We start from the raw sequence: 22,883 nt of genomic DNA on the forward strand, positions 1-22,883 counted from the left end.
AAACACTGAGATTTTAATTTAATAGCTTGTTATTTCTAGATGCAACATTATCCACTTACACAAGATATTTAATCTCAAACTCTTTTGGCAATTATACTCTTGATTTGGCTTATTGAACATCAGATTTTCTTATATCTTTCCACCCTGATCTTTTCTCTGCCCTGTCTCTCTTTCCTTCACCTCCTTTGGCCTTTATACCCTTCACGTTTCCCCTTTTACATTCACATCACATATATTCTAACCTCCAGAGCATCTCTTATGGATTCCTTTCCAGTTTCCAGGCCTCTATACATACTCACTCCTACATAAATGCACATATGTTACTCCAAATATAACAGAGAACAGACAGGTCCTATGCATGCTGCTTTAGTCTCTGTGAGTTCACACAAGCTTTCTTCATATTGATTTAGAGACCAATGATTTCTTGGTGTTCTCCAACCTCTCTGGCTCTTGCACTCTTTCAAAAGGTTCCCTGAGCTATGAAGAGAAGAATTTGTTGAAGACATCCAGTGTCATAGGGTTTTGGTTGCTGTGAAGTACCAGAAACATGAAAGCTCTTACACAGGACAGAATTTAATTGAGGGCTGGCTTACAATTCAGAGTTTTAGTTTATTATCATGATGGTTAGAACATGGTAGCATATAGACAGACATAGGGCTGAAGAGGTACCTGAGAGTTGTATATCTGGATCTGCAGGCAGCAGGAAGAAAGAGTGAAGAGAAGCCCTGGCTTGGGCTTATGGAATTCCGAGGGGTCCTCCTCCAGTTACACTGTTTTTCCAACGAGGCCACATCTACTCCAACAAGGCCACACCTCCCAAAACAGCCAGTCCTTATGAGCTCATGGGGGCCATTTTCATTCAAACCATCTCATCTAGTTTAGGGCTGAGTGTTCTGAGCTCTCTCACTCTCTAATGTTTGGCTGTGGGTCTCTGTACTTGTTCCCATCTGTTGCTGGAGAAAGTTTCTCCAATGATGGCTGAACAAGGCATTGATCTATGAATATAGCAGAATGTCATTAGAAGTAAATTTTTTTCTTTTTGTTTCAGAACAGTAATACTTGGTTTTATCCTAGGTCCCTGGGCTATATGGCATCAGGGTTTTGGTCACCAAGAAATGTCAGGTATGTTTTCCATCTCATGGTGTGGACCTTCAACCCAATCAAATATTGACTGGTTACTCTCACAAGCTCTCTACCACCTTTGCACTAGCGTATCTTGAGGACAGAGCATTGCATTGCAGATCAATATGTTTGAGGTGGGTTTGGTGTTTGATTTTCTCCTTTGCTAGCATACAGAGCACACTCCTATACTAGAGATGTGAGAACACAGGGGAAAGGATCTACGTAGGCACCAGCTTAAGTTTGCCATATTTAATGAGTTATATAGGTGTTGTTCTCAATGATGGGACCTTGATGACAGTTTGTGGAAAGCAACCAATAGTCTTAATGATAGACTGGGTTGTCTGAGAATTGCCATAGGACCCATGTGGCCAACAATTCAATTGGATGTAACCCAGTCTTAGTACTGGAGGCTTCATTTGTGACAAAATATGTCCAGATGGAGCTCTGTCTCTCTCATCATTTGGTGATTTTACTTAGATTGCCCTCATAGGTACATATATATCTGCAGGCAGCAAGAAGAATCATACAGTAGAAGTAAGATTCTACTGTATTAGGATTCCATAATATTCCTCAAATGCCACTTAATTTTAGATGTTTCTTCTCATATTCCCTCCCCCATTTCTCTCTCTTCTTCTTCTCTGCACTTACCTTTCCCATTTCATTACCAGCATCCATCCATAACTATTCTATTTCCATTTCTATGGGAATTCTATCTATTCTATTTAATAACTTACATATACTTTGTATCTGTGGTTCTCCATAGTGTAGCTTGGTTTTCATTGATTTAAAGTTAATAGCCACATATAAGTATGTACAATGCAATATTTGTCTTTCTGGGTTTGAGACCACTTATGCAGGATAATATTTTTCTAATTCCACTCATTTAACTGTGAGTTTCATAATTTCCTTTTCTTAAAGGCTGAGTAATATTTCATTGCACAAATGTAACATATTTTCTTTATCTACTTTTCTATTGATGGACATATGTGAGATTTCAATTTCTGGCTATTATGAATAAAACAGCAACTAAAATAGCTGTTATGTAAGTGTCTCTGTTGTAGGATAAAATGTGTTCTTTGGGTATAGACTCAAGAGGGGTATAGCTGTGTTTTGATGTAGATCAACTTCCATCTTCCAGAGCAACCACCACAACAATTAATTCCAATAGTGACTGTACAAGTTTCCAGTAGCAGTGGAGGAGTGTTCTCTTACCCCACATTCACATCAGAATGAGCTGTCACTTATTGATTTTATCCATTCTGACATGTGCAAGATGAAATCTCAAAATAGTTCTGTTCCCTGATAGCTAACAAAGTTAAACATTTCTTTCAATGTTTCTCACACATTTGAGATTCCTCTATTGAGAATTTTGTCTAGATTTGTACCTGGTTTTTAAATAAGGTTATTTGTTTCCTTGATATTTAGTTTCTGAATATTTTATATGGTAACTCTTTTTAAGATGCAGAGTTGATAAAAATCTTTTTACATTCTATAGACTGTTGATTTGTCTGAATACATATGTATTTGCTATGCAGAAGCGTTGCAGTTTCCCATTTATTAATTATTGATTATACTGCCAGCACTAATGGTATTCTGTTCAGAAATTTTTGTCCTCTGCCAATGACTTAAGCCTATCTCCCTCTTCCCCTTCTATAAGGTTCAGTGTATCTGGTTTTGTGTTGAGGTCTTTGATATATCTGCAGTGGAGTTTTGTTCTTACTGGTAAGTATGAATCTATTTAGATTCTTCTACACGTAGCTGTCCATATGGCCAGCATTTTTTCTTGATGATCCTATCTTTTTTTCCAATGTATAGTTCTGGACAAAGTCAGAAGCGCATTTAGTGAAGGCTTTCACAAAAGACAGAAAAGGGTAATTATAGGGTTTTTTTTTTCTGAGCAAAATATTCCTAGAGATGGACAAAGAAAATGCATAATCTGGTTGACCAGTTAAAGTAGTCACTCTGGCTGCTATATAGATGGTTAGATGAAGAAAAAAAAGAAGAGTTTAATAGTTCCCAGATAATAATCTATGTGAATTATCCTAATGGGTTCAGCAGACTAGGGTGAGTAGAGAAGGATTAGATCCTAACCACTTATTATAAAATTCAACTTCATTAGTCATCATGACACCAAAACGTAACACTGGGTCAAGTAAGAAGAAAAAGCAAAACAGGAACCACCAAAATAGTTTACATGTTACAAAATCACATCCAAATGGTCTTCTCTAACACCATCTTTCCTAATTCCATTCTACTCTGACAAGTGATGATTATCTTCTGAATACTATGTGTTGTTCCTAGTTTTACTTGGTTGCTATGAAATTGACTAAGTTGTGGTCTAGAACTCATAACAAGTCACCATTTAAATGCAGTAAGAAGATCTCTTTATTTACAAAACAAAAAACTCCAAGTTGCTTATAGATCTAGTGTGCTTCCTCCTATTGCTCAGGAATGTTTCAATTTATTTCCTCTATTTAATGAAGACTTCTCTGTTCTCTAGTGTATGTAATCTCTTGCCTCCTTTAATTTCTTTTTGTGACTTTGCAATTTTCTTCCTGATGTTTACTGTTATTTAACAATATTGTTCATCTTATCATTTATAGTCTTCCTCACCTAGTAGACTTTACATTCTTTGGTAGATAGTTTGAGGATTTTGTTTTCTTTTTGTTTTTTTATGAAAATAAAATATTTGAGATATTGATTTTTTAAAAATTGAAATGATCAAGAAGACAATTTGAAATTTGAAATATATCCAATATCCTTAAAATTTTGGTCTGAGATAAAGTCATTACTAATATCAGGGAGCTGAAAAACTAATCATTTGGAGAAATAAAGACCATGTTTTAAATAATATTTGTGACTACATTAGAATCTAATACTTTATACAATTCAACCAAATAACACAAATGATGATTGACATTTCCTAATTGTCTAAAATATCAAATAAATTTTTTTCAGTATAAAAATTTTGTTGTTGCTATTGTTTTAGTGATAATAAATTGAAATATTACATGGAGTTAGTAGCAGGCAGAGACACAGCTAAAGAGTAAAGTAGCATACTCATATTATTTCAGGAGGCTTGGTAAACTGATGTGTGGATGAACAGTTTTGTTACTGTTCACACTATAGTAGCTGTTAGATTGCAGCTTCTTTGTGAGCAAAGGAAGGTGTACCCGTAATGGTGAGTTCTCATTATAAATGACTTCATTTAATAAATAATTCTTCCTGGTGTGTGTGTGTGTGTGTGTGTGTGTGTGTGTGTGTGTGTGTGTGTATAATATTCATAAAACTTGCTTGCTTAAGGTCATTGGTCCTTGGAAGAAATATACTGCTATATTTTTCCAGATGAGCATGATGACATACTGCCTTCTAAATATTTATTTGTTCCCATGGATTAGATCTGTTCTCAGCCTCGGTCAGAAGAGTTTCTATTTGCAATGGGCAATAGTTACTGCTTGGAACTATAAATTAAATTTCTCTTTAAGGTTGAAGAGATATCTTCACAACTGAAATATTGTGTTATTTGTAAAGAAGAATTGGAAAACAAAATGTAATTTATCGCTGCTTTGAATATTAGGTAAAGTGAGAAACAATACTTAAAGTATTATTTCTCAACGTAACACAAGTAGATGTGAAAGTCCTTTAGTAACTCAGGCTACTTGCTGCTATCTTATGCAGACGTTTACAGGATTTGACAACTGAAAAAATTTTTTTCTTTAGAAAGGGTGTGATAGTTAACCTTCATTGACAGTGTCACTGGGTTTAGAGTAGTCTAGGCATATATCTCTGGCCATGCTCAGGAAAACATTTCCAGAGAAGTTGAGAAACCTGGAAAGACCTGCTGTAAACGTGGGCAGCCCCGTCATGGGCCGAGCTCTTAGACTGAAAACAAGGGGAACAATGGCGAATGTGAATTGAGCAGCACACTCATTATGTTCTGTTTATTCCATGTAGACAGAATGGCCTGCCTTCTCCTATGCTTGCACCCTTCTTCCTGTCATGATGGACTGTGTTTCTTTCAACTATGGATCCAAATTAAACCTTCTTTCCTCAAGTTGTTTTCATTGTGTTTTTTTTTCCTAACAGAAACAAGAAAAATAACTAACACAGAAGGCAATCATTTTAAATTTGTTGACCTTTCCAAAGTTGATAAGGTATGTTGCAAAAAACACTATGTTTTAAAGTAAAAATGTTTTTTCAAGTTAAAGGTATAATTTCATCCCAGCAATACATTGAAGTCTTGTTCAGATAACTTTATGCCACGATAAGAAAATTGTTCTGATCATCAATATGGTTTGATTGACAAAAGCTATTTGAGATAAACCAACTCTACATTATGAGGTCTAAGTATCTGCAATCAAACCTAATAATACCCTTTAAAGTTTCTGAAATGAAGAAGTACCTATGATTCAGATACTATCTATCTATCTATCTATCTATCTATCTATCTATCTATCTATCATCTATCTATAATATTTGAATTTAGGTTTTAAATAGAACAAATGTTTTATTTTAAAGATCTTATTAACATTCAGAATGGTAAAAAAATTACTAGCTGAATATTTATGTATCTATGTTTGTGGATTACATTGAAACAATATATCATGATTTAGTAGATGTTGTGAGATAATTTTTCTATATTCACCATTCTTTCAGTTACAAATGTTTATTTTAACAACAATCATTACTTAAAGTTTCACATTGTAATATATTCTAAACGCCTGTAACAGAATTGAGAACAACATAAGAGGATTATTAAATAGTTATAACAAAAATGCTTATTGTTTCAGAAATAATTAACAGTTACAAAAAGCCTCTAAATGAAAATAATCTGTAAGGTTTTGTAGTATATTTTTTCCAGGTATACATTCCATTCAATCAGGTATGAAAATGAAATGAAGGTATACAGCAGACACTGGCATTAGTATATTCCAGTATGTCAAGGCCAGTCACCCATAGGTACTGAGGTGGTTCACAGAGTCAGTCAAAGGCCAAAGACTAATGACCTCTGGCCTTTAATTCTTTTTTACTGTTTTGGGGGCCAGAAGCTTCTGGCTTCTGGCAATTTAACTTTTACTGTTCTAGGACCAAAAGCTGATGACTTTCAGCAATTTCACAGAGAAAGACAACACACAATTTGGCCAGGCCTGGTCGCCTGTTTCATCACCAGTTTCACAAGTGTACATGCGTACTTATGTACGCATATATATATACCTACATATATATGTATATACATGCATATAGATAGACAACATACCCCACATTTGGAGAGTGGAGCAGAGCCCCAACAGACATACCTTATTTCTTCTCTCTGTCAATTTATATCTCCTTAGACAAAAAGTTCTTTATAAAATTACCTCATAAATAAAATGTTACACGAGAGGGGAGTTACAGAAAGATGTTGATAGTAAATTCAAAGCAGTATTTCATTCTGTAATCTCATTTTAAGTTCAAAAAACATTGTCATTTAACAATGTGAAACATCACAAATTTGAGTGTAGTTTTTTTTCGGACATTTTCTTCTCCGAGTCTAACCATCTGCCTTTACATGGATCTTGACTGAAGCAGTAGCTGCTCATCCTCATTTGTTCCTCCTCACTTTCTGCTTCTTGTCACCTCACCCTTTGAGCTAAGGGATATTCTCAGTTCTTTCATGGTTTCATTTAAAACAACAACAGCTCAAAACACAAACAAATTTTTGCATATACTCTATTTTTTTAATTTTTTTATTGGATGTTTTATTTACATTTCATATGTTGGCCCCTTATCCCATCCCCCACCCACCCAGGAACCCCATATCCCCTCACCCCTCCTCCTTCTTCTCTGTGGATGTAACCCCTACTTACCCCCCACTTCCACCTCCCCACCCTCAAAATTCCCACACCCTGGGGCGCCCTGCATTCATGAAGTCAAGGATCTCTTCTTCCACCTATGTCCAGCAGGGCCCTCCACTCTTATGTATTCAGCTGAAGCCCTGGATCCCTCCCTAAGTGCTCCTAGGCTGGTGGTTTAGACCCTGGGAGCTGTGGTTGGTTGGTATTGTTGCTCTCCTCATGGGGCCACAAACCCTTTCAGCTCTCACTCTGGTTCCTCCATTGGGAACCCCATTATCATTTCAATGGTTAGTTGTGAGCATCTGCCTCTGCATATGTCAGACTCTTGAAGACCTCTGAGGAGACATCCATATCAGGCTCTTATCAGCATGCACTTCCTGACTTCCACATCAGCATCTACTTTTGGTGACAGCACATGGGATGGATACTCAGGTGGAATGGTCTTCAGATGGCCCCTCCTTCAGTTTCTGTCCCTCACTATGTCTCCATATTTGCTCCCTTGAGTATTTTGTTGCTCCTTCTAAGAAGGACCGAATCACCCCCACTTGGTCTTCCTTCTTTATGAGCTTCATGTGGCCTGTGAGTTGCATGTTGGACATTTAAAGGTTCTGGGCTAATATCCAATAATCAGTGAGTGAATACCATGTGAGTTCTTTTGTGATTGGCTTACTTCACTCAGGATGATATTTTCTAGTTCCATCCATTTACCTAGGAAACTCTCGAATTCATTGTTTTTAATAGCTGAGTAATACTCCATTGTGTAAATATACCACATTTTTTGTATCCATTACTCAGTTGAAGGACATCTGGGTTCTTTCCAGCTACTGGCTATTATAAATAAGGCTGCTATGAACATAGTTGAGCATATGTCCTTGTTATATGTTAGAGCATCTTCTGGGTATATGCCTAGGAGTGGTATAGCTGGATCCTCAGGTAATGCTATGTCCAATTTTCTGAGGAGCCGCCACACTGATTTCCAAAATGGTTGCACAATCTTGCAGTCCCACCAACAATGGAGGAGTGTTCCTCTTTCTCCACACCCTCACCAGCATCTACTATCCCCTGAGTTTTTAATCTTAGCCATTCTGACTGGTGTGAGAGGGAATCTCAGGGTTGTTTGGATTTGCATTCCCCTGATGACTAAGGACACTGAACATTTCTTTAGGTGCTTCTCGGCTATTCGAGTTTCCTCAGTTGAAAATTCTTTGTTAAGCTCTATACCCCATTTTTAATAGGGTTGTTTGGTTGTCTGGAGTCTAATTTCTTGAGTTCTTTGTACATATTAGATATTAGCCTTCTATCAGATGTAGAATTGGTAAAGATATTTTTCCAATTTGTTGCTTGTCGTTTTGTCCTATTGACAGTGTCCTTTGCCTTACAGAAACTTTGCAATTTTATGAAGTCCCATTTGTCAATTCTTGATCTTAGAGCATATGCCATTGGTGTTCTATTCAGGAACTTTTCCCCTGTGCCCAAGTATTCGAGGCTCTTCCCCACCTTCTCTTCTATTAGTTTCAGTGTATCTGGTTTTATGTGGAGGTCCTTTATCCACTTAGACTTGAGCTTTGTACAAGGGGATAAGAATGGATCAATTTTCATTCTTCTACATGTTGTCCTCCAGTTGAACCAGCACCATTTGTTGAAAATGCTGTCCTTTTTCCACTGGACAGTTTTAGCTCCTTTGTCAAAGATCAAGTGACCATAGGAGTGTGGGTTCATTTCTGGGTCTTCAATTCTATTCCATTGATCTTCCTGCCTGTCTCTGTACCAATACCATGTAGTTTTTATCACTATTGCTCTGTAGTACAGCTTGAGGTCAGGGATGGTGATTCCTCCAGAAGTTCTTTTATTGTTGAGAATAGTTTTCACTATCCTGGGTTTTTTGTTATTCCATATGAATTTGAGAATTTCCTTTTCTAACTCAGTGAAGAATTGAGTTGGGATTTTTAATGGGGATTGCATTGAATCTGTAGGTTGCTTTTGGCAAGATGGCCATTTTTATTTTATTAATCCTGCCAATCCATGAGCATGGGAGATCTTTCCATCTTCTGAGATCTTCTTTGATTTCTTTCTTCAGAGACTTGAAATTCTTGTCATACAGGTCTTTCACTTGCTTGTTTAGATTCACACCAAGGTATTTTATATTATTTGCAACTATTTTGAAGAGTGTTATTTCCCTAATTTCTTTTTCAGTCTGTTTATCTTTCATGTAGAGGAAGGCTACTGATTTGCTTGAGTTAATTTTATATCCAGCCACTTTGCTGAAGTTGTTTATCAGGTTTAGGAATTCTCTGGTGGAAGTTTGGGGGTCACTTAAGTATACTATCCTATCATCTGCAAATAGTGAGATTTTGACTTCTTCCTTTCCTATTTGTATCCCTTTGACTTCTTTTTGTTGTCTAATTGCTCTGGCTAGGACTTCCAATACTATATTGAATAGGTAGGGGGAGAGTGAGCAGCCTTGTCTAGTCCCTGATCTTAGTGGGATTGCTTCAAGTTTCTCTCCATTTAGTTTGATGTTGGCTACTGGTTTGCTGTAAATTGCTTTTACTATGTCTAGGTAGGGCCTTGAATTCCTGATCTTTCCAAGACTTTTATCATGAAGGGATGTTGAATTTTGTCAAATGCTTTCTCAGCATCTAGTGAGATGATCATGTGTTTTTTTTCTTTGCGTTTGTTTATATAGTGGATTACATTGATGGATTTCTGAATATTGAACCATCCCTGCATTCCTGGGATAAAACCTACTTGATCATGATGGATGACTGTTTTGATGTGTTCTTGGATTCGGTTTGCTAGAATTTTATTGAGTATTTTTGCATCGATGTTCATAAGGGAGATTGGTCTGAAGTTCTCTTTCTTTGTCGGGTCTTTGTGGGATTTGGGTATGAGTGTAATTGTAGCTTCATAGAACGAATTGGGTCGTGTTCCTTCTGTTTCTATTTTGTGGAATAGTTTGAAGAGAATTGGTATTAGGTCTTCCTTGAAGGTCTGATAAAATTCAGCACTAAAACCATCTGGTCCTGGGCTTTTTTTAGTTGGGAGACTTTTAATGACTGCTGCTATTTCTTGAGGGGTTATGGGACTATTAAGATGGTTTATCTGCTCCTGGTTTAACTTTGGTACCTGGTATCTGTCTAGGAAATTGTCCATTTCATCCAAGTTTTCCTGTTTTGTTGAGTATAGGACTTTGTAGTAGGATCTGATGATTTTTTGAATTTCTTCAGTTTCTGTTGTTATGTCTCCCTTTTCAGTTCTGATTTTATTAATTTGGATACTGTCTCTGTGCCCTCTGGTTTACCTGGCTAACGGTTTCTCTATCTTGTTGATTTTCTCAAAGAACCAGCTCCTGGTTTTATTGATATTTTGTATTGTTCTTTCTGTTTCTATCTGGTTGATTTCAGCCCTGAGTTTCATTATTTCCTGCCTTCTACTCCTCCTGGGTGTATTTGCTTCTTTTTGTTCTAGAGCTTTTAGTTGTGCAGTCAACTTGTTAGTGTGTGCTCTTTCCAGTTTCTTTTTGTAGGCACTTAGAGGAATGAGTTTTCCTCTTAGCACTGCCTTCATGGAGTCCCACAAGTTTTGGTATGATGTGTCCTCATTTTCATTGAATTCTAAAATTCTTTAATTTCTTTCTTTATTTCTTCCTTGAGCAAGTCATCATTGAGTAGAGAGTTGTTCAGTTTCCTTGTGCACGTGGGTTTTCCATTGGTTTTGTCATTATTAAAGACCAGTCTTAGTCCGTGGTGATCTGATAAGACACAAGGGATTATTTCAATCTTTTTGTATCTGTAGAGGCCTGTTTTGTGACCGATTATATGGTCTATTTTGGAGAAGGTACCATGAGGTGCTGAGAAAAAGGTATATTCTTTTGTTTTAGGATGAAATGTTCTATAGATGTCTGTTAAGTCCATTTGGTTCATAACTTCTGTTAATGTCAAAGTGTCTCGGTTTAGTTTCTGTTTCCATGATCTGTCCATTGCTGAGAGTGGGGTGTTGAAATCCCCCACTATTATTATATGAGGTGTAATGTGTGTTTTGAGCTTTAGTAAAGTTTCTTTTATGTATGTAGGTGCCCTTGCATTTGGAGCATAGATGTTCAGAATTGAGAGTTCACCTTGGTAGATTTTTCCTTTGATGAGTATGAAGTATCCTTCCTTATCTTTTTTGATTAATTTTGGATGAAAGCCGATTTTATTTGATATTAGAATGGCTACTCCAGCTTGTTTCTTGGGACCATTGGCTTGGAAAATTGTTTTCCACCCTTTTATTCTGAGGTAGTGTCTGTCTTTGTCACTGAGGTGGGTTTCTTGTATGCAGCAAAATTCTGGGTCTTGTTTGTGTATCCAGTCTGATAGTCTGATAGTTTGTTGTAATCTTAGACCTGAATTCACCAATGATACCTCCACATCAGGGTATATATTTCCACACAATATTAAAAATCATTCCCAGACATGCTCAGGTTTTTTTCTAAAGCGATTCAAAATCTCACGAAGCAGACAACTGAGATCACCCATCACAGCCATCACAGAGAACAACATTTTGAAGAAGCTATAACACTTTATTCTGTTTCACAGTGAGAACAAAATGAAGGACAACAGACTGGCTTTCTTTCATCTCTTTGCAAGCTTATTTTCCATCATAGACATTTCATCTGTTTCCTCCAGTTACAAGAAGTTAGGGAGGTTTGCACTCAGCTCTGAGATACACAGTAACCCTCATGATGGACAATATGCACCTAGATGGAGATCACAGCTGGAGGTCGCATTTGATGAAAGAAATTTGTTCAAAGATTGTAACACTAGTAGAGAGAATGGCTATTTTCTTTGATAAAACATTAGAGAAAAAGAAGAGTTGTTTGTGTAATTTTTTCCCACCCCAAAAAAAAAAACAGTGTTGATCTTTCCTTCCCACTCATACTCTCCTTTGATGAATATGGTCTGGAGTTTGAAATGTAAAAAAAAATGTATCACAAAACCTTTTTGGGTGCTTTGCCTAATTCAGAGACCTGCATTGTGGAATCGTTCAAAGAAAGAGACACTGAAGGCATATAAATGCTGCCCTGTTTTGGTAGTTCACTCAGCTAAAGTACTTCTATCATTTCACATAAAATACAAAAATCATTCTCTGTGGTTCTCTGTATAACTTTGCTTTAATTTGTCAATATTGTCTGTAAGCAGGAGAGGATTTTAAAGATAACTCTGTGTGCACTTCTGTATCTTCCAGTGTTAGAAAAAACCAATCCTTTCTGTTGGTGTACATAAAGTAAGCTATGCCATCTCCATGACAAACAGAAGGTAAGATAGAATGGGAAATATTCACCTCAGTCAAAGTAAACGCTCAAAGATACTAATGTGTTAATTTCCATTTTCCCTGTAATTAGCTGTGTATACTTCTTGCCAATTCCACAGTGAAAATGATGCAAAATAATGAAAGACTTTTTGGTATCTTCTCTCTGACAAACAAAACACAGACAATAAAAAGGGGTAGGGGGAAGAAGGAAGAAAATCAGTAAAGAGAAGCATTTAAAAAATTAAATATAAGTGTAATTGTTTGATATTCTGATATTAAAAAGATGTGTTCATCTTCTTTATACAAAATCCCACTTTGTTTTAGAAGCATTTTCTGGTTTTATAAACGCTAGCTTAAAATCAATTTCCCCTGATTTGGAACTGGAGATGGTTTTATGGTTAAGTTTGTTGAATATGTTTGCTTAGAATGTGAGTTCAGTTCATAATTGCCTACTACTCTGGTTTTTCCAGTACATCTCCTGACCATCACAGTCACATATACAGACACACATTCAGACACACACACACACACTCAGACACACACACACAGATATGAACACATACAGAATGGACATATATATGAACACAGACATACACATGAAGAAACACACCTACACACAAAAATAAGTCTTTAAATATTCTCCTGACTTGTGTTTGAATCATTAGAACCATGTTATTTTGCACAACAACATTTCAGAAAAGTCCTTTTCATCGTCCTTAAATCCCTTCAATCTGACTCACTGAATTATGCTTTTTCAATTCAAAGTTAGAAGGGGTAGTAGGTGCCTGGGATGTACCTAATAAGTAATAATTTCATTGTCCTGTGTGGCTGTTCTCTATATTTGGGTGAATCAAATATTTAGAATACCTTCTAGATTTATTGTTTTTGTTAATTATGTGTCTCTGTGTGCATGTGTGCATGCACACATATAAGTATGCAGATATGAGATATGAGTATAAATGAGTGTGGAATCCAGATGCATCAAGCGATCTGAAAGCACAAGTTCTAGGGGCTAAGCTCAGGTCCTCTGGAAGAGAAATAGGTGTTCCTAAGTGCTAAGTCATCTCTTCAGCCCCCGAATAATCTTTGAGGTAGTCTGGGATCAAACTCTTGAAGGCATGTGCCACAATGCTTGGTGTTCAAAATAATTTTAAAAATGAAACAAACCCCCCTTTTTTTCCTGTAGATTAATATAGAACCCATGTCAGAATTTCTTCACACAGAGATTTGAAATTCTTTGCTTTGGGGCATTTGTTTCACATTTCTTTTATGCACATTGTCTTATAAACACTTTTGGTACAAGGGCTCATAGTTTACAAGTGGAGATTTCATCCTTCTCGGCTGTATTTTCAAATTATTGTTTTATGAAGGTTATTTTCAAAAGTATTTGATGTACATCATAAGGGACATACTGATGCTCCTGAGAAAGCTAGGACCTTTTTCAGCTGTAGCAGGTGAGAGAACTCATTTCATGATTCTAATTCCTCTCAGTAGAGATGGGGAAAGTGGCCAGATTGTACAGTGTGCCTGTGTCTCCTGTTCTTTTTCATGCATATTCAAGCCACACCTCTAGAGCAGGTCAGAGATTCAATCTTTGTTCCCATACACTGCCACTACGTGAGCACCTATATCTACCGTGTACTTTCCCCCTCCACTCTATGCATTTTGAAGTTGATAACCCTCTCCCTGAGCTAGTTTTTCAGTGAGACCAAAAAGCATGTGACAGTCTGCAATTATAATATGCTATACTAAGTTTAAGGTAAATGGAGAAAACCAAGAGAGTTCAAACGGGAACAAAAACAAGGGTGTCTAAATACAGTCCTCAGAATTTTAGTTAGAGGAATAACACAGGTAAAAAGGAGCAACAAATTGCAAATAGGTAAGAAAAATGCTACATGTTCTATTTGCAGATGATATGATCCTATATGTTAAAATCCCTCTGGACTCTACTAGAAAATCCATAAAAGGTGATACTTTCATCAAAGTTGTAAGATAAAAAACAAAATCAAAATCAAAATTGAGTAGTTTTTCTATGTATTAATAACAAACTTACTAAGCAAGAAATGAATGGACATATCTCATTGATACTAACTTCTAAAAAAAATTCTTAAGGATAAATTAAGCAAGCTGAAGAAACACATTTTACTAAATGCACTGAAGATGTAAACTGAAGAAGATGTTAGTATTTGGAAAGACATTCTGTGACCGTAGATTGGAAGAATTAATCTGTAGATGCATGTGTTCTAAAGATTTATTGAAACCCTTATCATGCTCTTTACAAAACTAAAAAACAAAATCATAACCTAATTTGGAATAGGAAAAGATATCTAGTAGACAAAACAATCATAAGCAGAAAGAATAATCTCATGACATCTATCTCAATTTGCACTACAAAAGTACAGAGCTGTAGAGTTACAGCCGCAGAGACCATAAAATGCTAAGACAAGAAAAATAGAGAACAGCACCCAGGAATAAACTCATTTTTTTTCACAAAATGCCAATAACATTCATTGGAAACAAGATAGCCTACACAACTCAGGATATTAGAAAAACTGGATATTCACATTCAAAAAAATTGGATCCATTGCTAGTACCTGAACAATAACCAGTTTAATACATAGCACAGAGATTTTAGCCGGGTGCAGTGGCACACTCCTTTAACCCCAGTGTTAGGGAGTCAGAGGAAGATGGATCTCTGAGTTTGAGGTCAGCCTGGTATACAGAATAAGTTTTGAGACTGGAAAGAACCTTCTGAAATCAATTCTAACACCACAGTAAATAATAAAATTAGCCAAATGCAATTCTACAAAATTAAAACTTTATACAGTAAAATAAACTATCAACAGAATACAGAGAAAGCATACAGAACAGAAGTAAATCTTCGGCAAATTTACTTTATACAAGCTAGTGTTTAGAATGTACAAAGAACTAAATTTAGATGCCCTTCCTCCCCTCTAAGAGACCAGGTGTAGAAATATTCCAACTGATAACTTGACCAAGGGGTTTAGTAACTAGTTATAAAGCAAAACCATAAATGGCAAACAAACATTCTAAAAAGTGTTCAGCATCCTAAGATATTAGGGAAATAAAAATTAAAGCAATTTTAAAGTTCCATTTCACTGAAATCAACTTATCAACAACAGAAAAACAAAGTATAAGTTCTGGCAAGGATATGAGAGAAGAAGAGACCATTCCATGATCTGTAGATGTGTTAACTGAAGCAACCTCTGTGAAAATCAGTAGATTTCTGAAAAACATAAAAATATAAACATCATGTCACCTAGATATATTAATCATGGAGTTTTCATGAAAATTATTGAAACTTGAAACTATGTTCAGTAAAGTATTCAGTATTCAAGACTTAGAAAGACAAACATTATGTTTTCTTTTATATGTGGATTTTATTTTACACACACACACACACACACACACACACACACACACACACATTCCAGACCAGCTTTGCTTATAGCAATATCTAAGGGACAACTTCTATCTTTTTTTAATGTTAATTTTATTTTACATCTGAACTATAGTTTCTCTTCCCTCCTCTCCTCCAAGTCCTCCTTCCCCTTTTCAGAAAAGGGCCAACATCAACAGATAACAATCAAGGCACAGCAAGTTGCAGTAAATGTAAGCATCTCTTTTACTAAGGCTAGACAAGGCAACCCAGTAGGGAAAAGTGTCCCAAGGGCGGGTAAGAGAGGCAGAGACAGCTCTTCCTCCCACTGTTTGAACTCCTACAAGAAGATCTATGTGCAGGACTACAGTATATGTGTGGAGGGCCAAAGTCATACCCATGCAGGCTCCTTGGTTGACAATTTTGTCTCTGTGAGGCCCTATGGGCTCAGGTTAGTTGGTTCTCTGTGTTTTCTTGTAGTGTATTTGGCCCCTCTGACTCCTATAATCATTCCTCCCCCTCTTCCTGAGGATTTCCCAAGCTCTGTCATATGTTTGACTTTGTGTCTCTGCATTTGTTTTCATCAGTTGCTGGCTGAAGTCTCTCTGATGACAACTGAGCTAGAGAGGACCTTTTTCTTAATTGCAAATTGCTGTAGAAAGGCCCAGTCTGCTGTGGGTGGTACCATCCCCTGGTAGGTAGACCTGGGCTATACATTAAAAAAAAGCTTAAAGATAGCATGGAGGCAGCTAGTAAGCAATGTTCCTCTCTGGCTTCTGTCCCAGGCTCCTGGTTTGAATTCCTGCCTCAGTATCCTGCCTTGGCTTTTCATGATGATAAACTATAACTGGTAGGTTGAAATAACCTCTTCCTTCCTTAGCTGCTTTGGGGCATGGTTTTATTCCAGCAAGAGAAAGCAAACTAGAATGGCAGATTTGGGCAGATGAGTTTCTGTGCACATCATGGAAGGATGGTAATTATATTGTACAGACTACAAGCAATAAGTTGATTACTGTTTTTATTGCTGAAACAAGATATTTGACAAGAAGTAATTTAATCAAAGGATGTTTTACTCTAGCTCATAGTCTGAGAGGTCACAGTCATCATGGTGGGGAAGGCATGACAGCAGGAATTGGAGGTCATCTATTACCTAGTGTACACAGGAAGTAGAAAATCAAATAACGAGTAGAGGCTATAAGAATTTCAAGACTTGTCACAAATAATCTACATCTTACAGTGACACTCCATCTACTAAAGTTTCTAAAGCCTTCTCAAATAGAACCAAAATTTGTGTTACTATCAATGGTTCAGATGGATGAACCCAGGTAGGTCATTTCACACTTAAACTACAATATACCCCCTCTAGCTCCCCTAGTCCTAGAACATTTCATAATATCAAATACATTCAATACAATGTCAAAAGTCCTCACAGTTTTTAACGGTCCAAACATAACTTCAAAGTACAGTGTTTAGTCATTCGTGAGGGTCAAAGTAATTTCTTTACTGAGACTTCCTATATAACAACAAAAATACAGCATTTGACACTATAATGGTGTAGAGTAAATAGCCACATTCCAAAAGAGGGTAGTCAACTTGTAGCAACAAAAGATCATACTAAAAGTAGGGAAAACACAAAAGCCTGGAGTGTCATGTTGGGCATCTGAATCTCCTGATATAATCATCTAGTTCTACTGTATGTAGCACACAGGACATCTCTCTTGTGCTGGCTTCATTCTATTTCAGTAGTTTTATTTGATAACATACTAACGTCCTGACAGATCCAACATACAGCTGTCTGTTTGCAACCCTGGCTTCAATTTTAAAGCTTCATGTGGTGGTGGTGTCTCAGGATATTCTTATAGAGCAAGACTTCATGGCTCATCAGACTTGCATCTTTCATGGCTTAAAAACTAGTGCCATGTAGACAGTACTGTTAAGTGTACCTGCCAGATTGGCTTGGAGCCTAGTCACCTTAGACTACAGTATCTGCAGCATTTGCTCCCAGGTATTTGCTTCCAGGAACAGGGGTTTAAATCTAGGTTCCCTTATTTAAAATTGATTGACATTACATTTCAAAAGTTAGGGCTTATTCTGATTGGCAATTTATCCTCAAGCCCATCCCCTTATCTCTTTTCTCCCTTATCTCTCCTTAGTCAGCCACAAATTAATGGTTTCTTTTTAAAAATTATTGTTGTTACAATACACACATATGTATTTGTAAATACATAAATACAGTCTGCTCAGTCCATTTAGTGGTATGATTTCTGGGCTGACCAGCTGACACTGGATAACCAATTAGGAGGTTCATGTCCAGATAAAGTTTCTCTCTTGTACCAGCTCTCATCTTTCTCTTTCTCTCTCTGTCTTTTCTCAGGGCTTTCTCTGACCTTTTTCATGTTCTCTTTAACTGTCCCTGTCTTGTCTATGTAAAAGCAACATTCTTATTTAAGGGCTATACACAATCAAGAGCTGTACACAGTCTTTTCTATTGTAAAAGATAAATCAAGTCCAATAAAGTCCTTTCCAATTTTTGGATGTCTCTTTAGACAGCAAAAGGAGGGATTTCTTCAGATTAGTGATGTCAATCTCTAGCTGTTTGATGTTCTTGTCAATGGCCCGTCAAAGGTCTGAGTAGTATAAGTTTGGAGGCCAGCATCTGGATTAGAACTTCTAACAGCAGACATCATGGGTGATTAATTTTTACCTAGAAAGGATAAAGAAGGGAATTCTCAGGTAGGTTTCTCTTCCCTGGATGTCAATTGTCATTCATCTTATTTATGGTTGGCCCTGGCGTTGTGGGGTATCTATTTATTTCATTAATCTTTTTGGTAGCCATTTAGGTGTGCCTTCTGTGGTATCAAACAGGGATATCAATCCTTGGCCCCATAAGAGAACTGGGTCTGGGCCATTCCCTTTAAGGGTAAGAGGGTCGGTCTTTCCACATAGCTGTGGCATAGTTTTTATTGGTCTCGGTGATGCCAGAGGCAGTCAGCAGAAGATTTGCCATGAGCTTTCTGTTTTAGAGAGTTAAAAGTGAACAAGGCATGATGGAGAGTATTTCAGGGGACTCCTTCTGGGGGTTTACCATTCCTCCTCTTTTGTTTTTAAAGCCAATTTTTCAGAGTTCTTGTAAAATCAGGGCAGAAGCACCAGCAGCCACTCCTTCCACACTCAGAGAGTCATGAAAACATTATTTAAAAAATATAAATCTATATTAATAGTCTCTTTTATCAAAGGACTGTTATATAACAGCCAACAACTAATCAGACTATATAATACATCGATTAGTAATAGCTTCTTCTACTTTTAGTGAGATTACTCCTCTTTTGTTAATCAATTATTGAGGGACATTAGGATTTACATCTCTCTTGAGAATACTAAACAGAGATTTAAATTCTTTTGTGGAGAGCTTAAAATAACTCTATCCAGAGTGTTCCCAAAACCCATCTCCACCCAACCTAAAAGAGGGGACTTCTGCCCCTAGACCAAGTAGAGAGGGGCCACCCAGAACCCCCTCTGACTGGCAATCTGAATTTTTGCTTATGCTGCGAGGCTAAACATTGCAAGGGAATATAAATAAAAGTTAAAAATGTCCTCTGGATTCCCTGAGGGACAAGCCAGACTGCATAGGGGTTGATGTCAGAAATATCCCCTCTCCAGGAAAAAGACATCGGGATGGGTATGGCCCTCATGCCTCACTGGACAACGACAGGGGGACCAGAGCCATTACAAAGTCCCCTTCAATTACTGAAGGTCAGGCCTCTATCCCTGCCTTCACAAGATTAGAATTGCCACAGCCCTTCTATACTTAGAAAAGGGAGGAGATGTCAGGGGCAGCCCTGCTTATACATTGAAGGCCTAAAATCAACCATAGGCCTAAAATCAGCAATAGGCCTGTCATACATGTATACTAGCACCAAGTTTCAGGTTTCTGTGGAAAAACATTGAAGCAGATGGCTATAAGCTATTGTAAATAGGCAGCTTTTGTAGAAATTTACCAGCCTGAGTAGTCATAGACCTTGTAAATAGGTAGCCTTGGCAGATAATACCAACTTAGATAAGGACAAGTGAGCCATAGGCAGAGTCATAGTGACTTGTCTCCTGAACCTTCACCCAGCCAATACCCTGTTCTAAAAGATATCTGTACTCCCCCTGAACACCCACGCTCCAGTGTCATTCCCTTCCTCATGTTCTGCCTTTTTGTGTTTATAACCCCTATGTGAATAAGTAAAAATTACAATTTGATTTTAAAAAAAAGTTTCTCCCTTAGCAGTTGTTAGTTGCTGGTAGCTCTTGTTCTAAATGTGGGGGCCCTATGAGATTTCTTCCTTCCAAGTTAGCATGTTTACTGGTATTGCCATTTTCACATCTTATTTGGAAAGATATTGTAAAAGTTATCACGGGTGTAGCATCCCTGTCATTTCTAGGAGGCACAATCTTGTCTTGACACTAAGTTCCTGAAACTCTGGCTCTTACAATTCTGCTCCCTCCTCCATGATGTTCCCTGAAAAATGGATGTTTTCTAAGCACATATATTGGCTACAAATTTAAGCTTGCTTAAGTTCTTTTCAAAAACTAGTGTGTGTGTGTGTGTGTGTGTGTGTGTGTGTGTGTATTCCAGTTGTTGCTCAATAAATCAATATTTATCACCATGCACAAAACTCAACTCTAAATATACAAATACCTCAACATAAAACCACATACACCAAGCTTGATAGAAGAGTGAGGAAATAGCCTGAAACTTGTAGGCACAAGAAAAGACTTCCTGAACAGAACTCGATAACAGATACTAAGATTAATAATTAATACATGAGACCTTGTGAACCTGAAAAAGAAGCTTCTGTAAAGGCAAAGAACTCCATCATTTGGACAAAGGAGCAGCCTATAGTATGGGAAAAGGTTTTTTTACCATCTCTACATCTGATAAAGAACTAATATTCAAAATATATAAAGAACTAAAGAGACTAGATATAAAAAACAAATAATACAATTAAAAATAGTGTACAAATCTAAAGAGACTTTTCAATAGAAGAAATGTAAAACTTTTAGGAACACTTAAAGAAAACTTGAACATCCTTAGCCATCAGGGAAATGCAAATTAAAATCACTGTGAGATTCCGTCTTACAAGTGTCAGAATGGCTAAAATCATCAACAAGTGATAGTTCATTGTAATGTGGATCTAATAAGGAGAACACTCATCCATTGCTGATGAAATGCAAACTTATGCAGCCAATATGGAAGTCAGTATAGTGTTCTCTCAGGAAGATGGGAACTGATCTACCTCAAGATCCAGTTGTATCATTCTTTGGTATATAACCAAATGATACTTCATCCTATTATAAGGACGCTTACTCAGACATGTTCATTGCTGCTTTATGTATAATAGCCAGAAACTGGAAACAATTTCGATGGCCCTCAATAAGCAATTGATAAAGAAACTGTGATACATTTACACTATGGACTATTACATCATGAAATTCACAGGCAAATGGATGGAATTAGACAAAATTAACCTCAATGAGATATCCCAGACCAAAAAAGATAAACATAGCATGCATTCCCTTATATGTGGATATTATCCATTAAGTAAATAATAATCAACCTACACACTATAGACTCAGATAAGTTAAGTATAGCAGAAGAGTCTAGCTGGGTACATTGATTTCTCTGGGAGGAGGAAATAGAATAGATCTAAAAAGCAGATTTAGGGTGGGGAAATGGGAACAGGAGAAACAGGCAATAAAGCAGAAGGGAGATAAGGTTGATGGAGGGAATGTGAAGAGAGATAGCTAGAGTTAAGGAACATTTGAAAACTTCGTAACGTGGAAACTTCATAATATATATGAAGGTGATCCTAATGAAGTTCCCAATAATGGAGGAAATGGAATTCTAACTGGCTATCTCTTCTCATCAAGCATTGCTTCCAGTACAGGGATTGAGTTATATCTAATTGAGTTGTTGGCCAAAGGGCTCTCATGGAAATCTCCAAACAACCCAGGTTGTTACCAAGACAATAGATTGCGCTCCACAAACTAACAGCAAGGCCCTATTGAGGAAGACAACTTCTATACAAATCATTAAGCATGGAGAGGTCAAGCTGGTACCTACATAGAACCTTTATCAATATGTTCTAGTGTTTATGGTATAGGAAGGTACTCAGCAGTTTACCAAAAGACAATAATATTCATCAGTCTTGTCACAAAACTTCTGATCTGCAATGCTGTCTTGCCTGCAAAACATGCTAGGGAAATGATGGTATAATGCTCATGGGACTAACCAACCAATATCTGATTTTACTCAAGGTCCAGCCCATGAGATGGAACCCATACTCAATATTGCTTGTGTGAACAAGAGCCAGAGACTAGATAGCCCAAAGACAAAGTGTAATACCAAATACTACTTGTCTTTAAAAAATATCGATAAAATGACTCTTAGCGATACTCTGCTAGACTCACAGATAAACAAAGATCAGTACCGTAGTCAGCCATCGTCAGAGAAGCTTCCTCTTGCAGCAAATGGGAACAAACAAGAGACCCTCATCCAGTTACTATGCAGTGAGATAGACATTTTAGAACATATAGCTCTAAATGGGATGTCTCCATCAAATCCCTCTCCTCAGAGCTCAGAGATCCCCATGGAAGAGAAGTTGTTAAGTATTTGAGAGCCAAGGGATATAAAACTACAGGAGAACAAATTTCTCTTAAACTACTGAGCAAAGCTCATGTGAATTTACAGAGATTGATCAAGAATAGGGGGCTGCATAAATCTGCACCAGGTCATCTGTGTATATAGTATGGTTTTTCGTTTAGAATTTTTGTAAGACTCCAGAGTGATACTGACAGTGTCTCTGATCCTTGTAACTTCTCTTAGGCCCTTTTCTTTTTGTTGATTTGCCTTATCCAACTTTGATGAGATAGTTTTTGTTATATCTCATGATATTTTATTTTGTTATGTTTTGCTGTTATCTCCTAGAAGGCTGTTGTTTTCTAATGAGATCCAGAAAGGTGGTGGATCTAGATAGAAGGAAAATACTGGGAGGAGTAGGGGGAGAAGAAAATGTAGTCAAGATAGATTACATGAGAAAGGAATCCTTTTCAATAAGAGTGAAAATGTCTATCTTAGTACTTAGCATAGTCATTCATTTTCTTACCTTTCATATGTATTAATACTATGTTATTAAATTTAGAGGATTTAAAATTTTCAGCAGTGAGCCAGTGAAAGGCATTTGTCAACA

The 22,883-nt window shown here is 37.0% G+C and overlaps 1 protein-coding gene across 1 annotated transcript in view; it reads left to right on the forward strand.

Annotated features, from left to right (window-relative positions):
- The window catches only part of LOC114631670 (protein mono-ADP-ribosyltransferase PARP11-like), a 66,902-nt gene that overhangs the window by 18,939 nt on the left and 25,080 nt on the right, over positions 1-22,883 (forward strand). The window lies entirely within an intron of this gene.

Source organism: Grammomys surdaster, unplaced genomic scaffold (genome assembly GCF_004785775.1).
Source record: "Grammomys surdaster isolate TR1022 unplaced genomic scaffold, NIH_TR_1.0 97, whole genome shotgun sequence".
In the NCBI taxonomy this organism is placed as follows: Eukaryota; Metazoa; Chordata; class Mammalia; order Rodentia; family Muridae; genus Grammomys; species Grammomys surdaster.